Here is a 7921-nt window from a genome sequence, read left to right on the forward strand (position 1 = left end):
GTCATGGGGATGGAATGTACAGCATAGAAAAAGCAGTCAACGTTATCATAACTTTGTGTGGTGAGAGATGGTTACTAGACTTACTGTGGTGATTCACACTGGAAGGAATATAAATGCCAAATCCCTGTGTTGGTCACCGGAAACGAATATAATTTTGTATATGAGCTCTACATTAATAAATTAAAAAATAAAAATGAGCACGGGGGGAGGCAAAAAATTAAAAAGAGGGAAGGAGCCGAAACCGGTTTGGCTCGGTGGATAGAGCGTCGGCCTGCGGACTGAAAGGTCCCGGGTTCGATTCCGGTCAAGGGCATGTACCTTGGTTGCGGGCACATCCTCAGTGGGAGGTGTGCAGGAGGCAGCTGATCGATGTTTCTCTCTCATCGATGTTTCTAGCTCTCTATCCCTCTCCCTTCCTCTCTGTGAAATATCAATAAAATATATAAAAAAAATAAAAAATAAAAATAAATAAAAATAAAAAGAGGGAAGGATTTCTTTCAGAGATGGGCATGATACGTAGGGAAATTCTTGGGTCATGGAATGAGAGAGACTGAAGAAGTCTTCATCCTGAATTTGAGGGGCAGGGACGTGATGGCAGGAAGGAGTGCTGAAACGGAAAGCTGGCGGCCCGCCCGTTATCTGCCTGTGTGATCCTGAATCTCTGCTGTTCACTCTCAGTCCAGCTTCCTCTTTTGTGAGATGGGAGTTTTTAGACCCATCATCTCCGGGATCCCTTCCATTTCTAGCACTCTATGATTCTCACAGTTTCGGCTGCCAGAATACTCTCTCTCCTCCTAATACTCTCTCTCCTCCTCCTCCTCTTGTATTTTCAGGTCCATAAGAAACTGTAAAACTGTGTCTGTAAACCCTACCGCCTATGCATTGGCCCAGTCTGTGTGAAATGGCTGCCATGAGTTGGGGCGCCTTTTGGCACGGGCCGCTGGTCCTCGGAGATGAGAGGTGGTGCAGGAGCGGTGGGCGAGTGAGCCCCGCTTTTGTACGTCAAGACCAGCCAGTGCACACGAAGAAGGACCACTAGGGTGGTCTTCCCAGGCTTCTGGGGGGAGACAGGGCTGAGCACAGAGCCGCAGAGCCGCTCCCTGGGTGTTCCTGGTGCACGTTAGAGGCACAGCTGAACTTCACCGCTCCGCTGCATGGTTACCTATCACCATAGTGTCGGCAGCCCGCAGCAGCGCCCGGTTACTGCTTCATGGCACAGCTTGGCTGGAATCTGCGCGGCTGCAGAGTTGGCCAGGGTGGCCGTCTCTGCTGAGGCTCGGGGTCCCCTTCTCGGCTCACGCAGGTTGTGAGGACATCTGGTTCCTGGCAGGCTGGCAGACCCAGGCCCCAGGTTCTCCCTCGCCTGCTTCGTCAAAGCCAGCAAGATGGGCCCCCCAATGACGTGCACGTGCTCACGTACATCCTGGCACCTGTGCCACATGCAAGCTCACCTTCTCTTAGGTAGGCACAAGTCACAGGCCCTGAGCACTCAAGCAGAGGGGTGCACAGAGCATGCACCCTAGGAGGCGGGGGTCCTGGGGCCAGCCTAGGGTATGTCTGCCGCAGCAGCTGCCACCCGGTTGGCCCCTGATAATTAATTAATTAGGTCATTAACACACACCCACTGGGCGTTTCCCAGAGCTTGACCTGGGCTGGGTGCGGGAGCGTGCAAAGAGAAACTGCATTGGCTGCGCCCCGGGAGCACCCGGGTGAATGGGGCATGTCAGTTGCTTCCCACAGCTCAGTTCTCATGTCAGCCAGAACCTTGTCAGCCCCACGTGTTGAATCAGGCCCATCATCCGTATGTTCTTTAGCACAGTCTTTTATTTATTTATTTATTTATTTATTTATTTATTTATTTATTTATTTATTTATTTATTTTTAAATATATTTTATTGATTTTTTACAGAGAGGAAGGGAAAGGGATAGAGAGTTAGAAACATCGATGAGAGAGAAACATCGATCAGCCGCCTCCTGAACACCCCCCACTGGGGATGTGCCTGCAACCAAGGTACATGCCCTTGACCGGAATCGAACCTGGGACCCTTCAGTCTGCAGGCCGACGCTCTATCCACTGAGCCAAACCAGCTAGGGCTATTTATTTTTCTTTATTGATTAAGGTATTACATATGTGTCCTTATCGCCCCCTTGCCCCTCCCCACCTCCTTGGTGTCTGTGTCCATTGGTTAGGCCAGTGGTCGGCAAACTGCGGCTCGCGAGCCACATGCACCTCTTTGGCCCCTGGAGTGTGGCTCTTCCACAAGATACCACGGCCTGGGCGAGTCTATTTTGAAGAAGTGGCGTTAGACGAAGTTTAAGTTTAAAAAATGTGGCTCTCCAAAGAAATTTCCATCGTGCACTGTTGATATTTGGCTCTGTTGACGAATGAGTTTGCCGACCACTGGGTTAGGCTTATATGCATGCATACAAGTCCTTTGGTTGATCTCTCCCCCTTACACCCTCCCTCCCTTCCTTCCCTCTGAGATTGGATGGTCTGATCGGTCTGATCGATGCTTCTCTGTCTCTGGATCATTCTTTTGGGTATGCTCAAAAAACAGGGGGGCGGTGTATTTAAAGACTCAAATCCCCAACTTAGCAAGCAAATAGGAACAATTTCCTTAATAGAAAAGTTCAAAAAAGTGACCCCCCCTTTTTCTGTTTTGTTTTCCTTTCCCTTGGAGGTTGCATCTTCATACATGCTATGGCCCGAGCCCTAAGGCAGGGGTCCTCAAACTTTTTAAACAGGGGGCCCGTTCACTGTCCCTCAGACCGTTGGAGGGCCGGACTATAGTTTAAAAAAAAACTATGAACAAATTCCTATGCGCACTGCGGGCCCGGGACGAGTCGGCTGCTAAGCAGGACAGGCAGCGGCAACCGGCGGGCCGGATCCATGTCCTCGGCGGGCCGCATGTGGCCCGCGGGCCGTAGTTTGAGGACCCCTGCTTAATAGCGCGCTGAGAACAGTCTCTTCTGTGGAAGCAAATTGCAGCACCATCCAGTGTGACCTAGCGTCCCCTTTCCTTCTGAAGTGCGCATGTGAGTTGGTTTGGGAGGTGCGGGCGGGGTGAGGGGTGTGTCTTCCCTTGGGGTGCATGGGGGCCAGCATCCCGGAGGGGCCTCCCCCCTGCTGAGCTAGGCCTCCCCACAAGCTGGCATCCCCTGTGCTGGGGCCGAAGGGCCGTTCGGGATGGATGCTTTTTACTCCCGGTTAAGCTCCTGTAGCCTCATTTCTAGGCGAGCAGTTGCACTTATCTCTTCCAGGCAGTCCTCCAGGCCAGCACCTGGGGTTGTATTGGAAGAGCTAGCGCCTGAGCCCCCTCCAGCAGTGTGGGCATGGGCTCCGCAGCTGGGAAGCATGCTCGCTCACGTTGCCTTTCCACCCCACGGGAAATCCCCCAGGGAATTCGGAGTACATGTGGTACCTTTGAAGTACCACAAGCAATTTTCTCTTTCCTGCTTTCCTGCGTGTTTTGTTACATTGTTTTAATTGATGTAGTTTGTCTGTTGTATTCTATCAGGAGAGCTTGAAGGATGATGTGTTTAGCATACAATGTCTCTTATGATTAAATTTCTTTGCAGAAACATAACACCTCCGTTTGGACTCTGCTCACGGCCCCGGGGCTGGGTTACAATGACACAAAAACAATGCTCTGCGTGTCCTGCAGGGAAATCACTCAGACACCCCATCTCTCATGTTCCTGCCCCAGAGCTGGAAATCCATAACTCAAATTTGTTTCAAGTTTTAAAACTCTGATATTTATGGCACATATTTTCTCGCTTTATGGATCCTGCATGTCTAGTTAAGCCTTTGATGATAGAAATTTCTATGTACATTCATCTACAAATGTACTTTGTGGGTAGAAACAGACCTCTTATTAGTTAATGAGGGAAGGGCACCCTACCTGATAAAATTGATCTAATTAGCATGTAATCTAAGTCCAAGAAAGGTAAAGACTAATACCAACCCTGCTAACCTGCATTTTTACGTTGTTTTAAATTTCATTTAATGGTAATTCCTTGAAGCTTAATGACACTGAGCTTTTCCTTTCTTCTTTATATCTCTGACATGCTTGGAATTATGAAATGTCCAGAAACAACTATAAGAGTCTCTTTGCCTTGTGAATTGCTCCAGAAAAGAAAAATGAGAAAGACTCCCTTCCTTTGCCACTAATATTTAAGTCCAATCAATTCACAAAGTCCCTGGAATGAATCTTAAGAATAAAAACACACATTTACTTAAGCCACCAGATTTTGATCTGAGAGAGAACAGCAAGGAGATGCAGCATCAAATAGCATTTTAGAAATAATACATGCAAATGTGAATAAAAAGAATTCTGTCTTTTCTGGCTATTTTGAGCATTTCTTCTGGAATTTCTGAGTTTGTTTTTTTTTGTACAAATGATATATTGCCCCCTCTTTTCCTTTTCTTACTTTCATCTCTTTAGTATTTAAATTGTGCTTACATGAAACTAGAAACATGTATTTATACTAATAATAGAGGAATATGCAAATTGTCCAGGACACCATCACAGTAACAGTAACAACTGAACAGCAGGCTGTATGGGGCGACAAGTCTGGCAGGGGGGTTAGTGAGGGATGACCAAACGACTGAACAGCAGGCTGTGTGGGGCAACCAGGCCAGCAGGGGGCCAGTTGGGGGCAACCAGGCCAGAAGGGGGGGCATTAAGGGGCGACCAGGCTGGTGGGGGGGTAGTTAGGGGTGACCAGGCTGGCAGGGGTGGGGCAGTTGGGGGCGACCAGGCTGGCAGGGGGATCGGGCCTAAACCAGCAGTCGGACATCCCCCAAGGGGTCCCAGATTGAGAGGGTGCAGGCTGGGTTGAGGGGACCCCCCCATGCATGAATTTCATGCACCAGGCCTCTAGTTTCTCCATAAAATCGTTAGCTAATGAATTTATGATGATCTTGCTGCTTCGTGGTCAGGCAATCTCTGACCTTTGAAGGTGGTACAGTCTTTGCTGTGTTTAGTGAAGCGCAAGCAAGGAGCCCACTCAGGCAATTTATGTTTGATTTTATCTCAAGCATGTCTGAGTTGATTCAGTCAACCCAAGTTAGGGTGAGAGGGAGGCAGAGAATTGCTGAAATTGGAACAAGCAAGGGTTGTTTTCAGGCTGAATGGTGCACAGAATCCTCACAGAATTCTTATACATATTCTCAGTATAGTGACTGAGATTCAGAATTTGGTGCCATAGGCTGACATAGTTTGGACTGCATAGCTTAGAAGGTTCTGGAATTCATGAGAGGAATGGCCATGGATAGCTTTATATTTACCGAGCTGACAAATGGCCACTCCTGTTTGTGTTCTAAGAAGAGGTGCACTGGCCTTCACCTTTTCGGGGTTGAAATCTACACATATAAAGGGAAGACTAGTCCTATGAGAAAGTGTACAAGTTGTTTGATTTACAATAGAAATCTTCTGTGGTAAAACCTGAGTTCACTTAGGATCGGATTATAGTCACTCCATGCCTTTTTCCCCCTTAGAATTTGCTAGAATCAAATATTCCATTGGGATCCTTCTCTGCAGTTCAGAAGCAATCATCTCTTGGGCTCCTCTGGTCCTTGCAGCTCCTCACCCCACTGCAGCCCCAGCCTGCCCTTTGGTTTAGTTGTCAAGAAGCAGAAGCATTCCATGGACTTCCGTAAACATCAACAGCCAAGGCCACTGGCTGCAGGTTCAGCGTGTTTGGGAGCTCTCATCTATATATATAAAAGCCTAATATGCAAATTGTCCCCATGGGAGTTCAACTTGGTGACCGATGGCTCGCTATAGCATGTGCTGATCACCAAGGGGCGGTGCAGAACAAAGGAAGGCCCCAGCCGGCAGCCGGCAGCTAGGGAAGGGAGGCCCCAGGCAGCAGCTGGCATCCGGGGAAGGGAGGCCTCAGCAAGCAGCTGGAAGGAAGGCCCCAATCGGCCCTGATCACCAGCCAGGCCTAGGGACCCTACCTGTGTATGAATTTCATGCACTGGGCCTCTAGTAAGAGCATAATAAGGAAGGTAACAGGCTCACTGCGGCAAGGGAGGATGGACTAAGGGAGCTGGTGCAGGGTATGATGCATGCTCGGTGCTGACATTACAGTTGTTTTTGTGTTTTTGCTGGCAGCCCCTTTTCTTCCTTTGCCCTCTGCTAGTGCATTGACCCTGGCACCTGCCCAGTATGCTAGGGCAGAGATGGCTCTGCAGAGGATCCAAGTTCATTGCTGTCTGAGGTAGGTCTGTGAAGTATGGTTCTCCCTAGGGAGCCAGAGAATCTTTGTGAATAATAATACCATTTCATAGGGACATCTAAGGGATGCAAATGCCTTGCCTGATTTCAGATATATCAAGTAAGCATTTCAGGATAGGACCTGGGGAACTGGATTTTTAAAAAATATATATTTTTATTGATTTCAGAGAGGAAGGAAGAGGGAGAGAGAAACATTAATGATGAGAAACAATCATTGATCAGCTGCCTTCTGCACACCCCACACTAGGGATTGAGCCTGCAACCCTGGCATGTGCCCTGACCAGGAATCAAACTGTGACCTCCTGGTTCATAAGTCAATGCGCAATCACTGCGCAACACCAGCCAGGTGAGTACTGAATTTTTAAAAGTTGTCTAGCAAGTATGATGAGTAAGCAAGGTTGGGAAACACTGACTTACATGAGAAAAGTCAATGTTAGGCCATTGCAGGGATCATTGTCAGTTCTTGCATTTATTATCTAAAAATAAGATGCATGTTTTATTCTTATATCTATATATATAAAAGTGTAATATGCAAATCGACTGGACGGTGGCACGACTGGTCACTATGATGCGCTAGAATTTGCTAGAATTCTAGCTTAATGCAGGAGCTGCCCCCAGCCTGCAGGCCCCGATCACAGCCTGCCGGCCAACCTCTCAGTCCCTCCCCCCAGCCAGCAGGCTTTGATTTCCCGATTGGGAATGGGGAACTGAGGTGGATGGTGGCGGATGCGGGCAGCACCAGGCCAAGGTGGATGAGAGCAAGCGGGGCCCCAATTGCCCCGCTGGTCGCCCCACACACAGAGGGTGACTGGCATCAGCGGTGGGGGCAGGGCTGGCTGCTGGCAGCTGGGGAAAATCAGCCCTGATTGCAGGCCAGGCCTAGGGACCCTACCTATGCATGAATTTCACGCGCTGCACCTCTAGTAGTTAAATAATTAGGAGAATTGGGGGTTTTAAACTTATTTTTTAAGTTTCAAATATCCTTTTCTGATAAGACAGACAATCCTATATAATAAAAGCCTAATATGCTAAGTGTCTGGTCGTCTGGTTGTCCATCCAACCAATCAAAGTGTAATATGCTAATGATATGCTAAGGCCGCTCAACTGCTCGCTATGACATGCACTGACCACCAGGGGGCAGACAGTCGACCAGTTGACCAGTTGCTATGATGTGCACTGACCACCAGGGGCAGACGCTCCGACTGGTAGGTTAGCTTACTGCTGGGGTCTGGCTGATTGGGACTGAGCAAGACGGGCCAGACATGCCCTGGAGCCCTCCTGCAGTCCCTCCCCGGCTGGCCAACCTCCCGTGTCCCTCCCCAGCCCCGATCATGCACCAGTGGGGTCCCTTGGCCTGGCCTGCACCCTCTCACAATCTGGGCTGAGGCCCCTGTCCCCCCCTCCCCCCGAGTGCATGAATTTTGTGCACTGGGCCTCTAGGCTTAATATAAAATAATAAAATAGTCTCAAAGTTGACGTTTGCTTAATGGAACATTGTGATACATTTGAAGGTAAGAAAACCCTCTGGTTATAAAATACGAAACATCCACAGGTAATGGATGAATCGGCAAATAAATAGAAAATTGTAATCCAATGAGGTTCTGCCAGAAAGGTATGGCCACGCCCTCTGAGTGTTTGGGCTCGGTGCTGACATTACAGTTGTTTTTGCGCCATCC

The sequence above is a fragment of the Plecotus auritus genome (genome assembly GCF_963455305.1).
Source record: "Plecotus auritus genome assembly, chromosome: X".
Lineage (NCBI taxonomy): Eukaryota > Metazoa > Chordata > Mammalia > Chiroptera > Vespertilionidae > Plecotus > Plecotus auritus.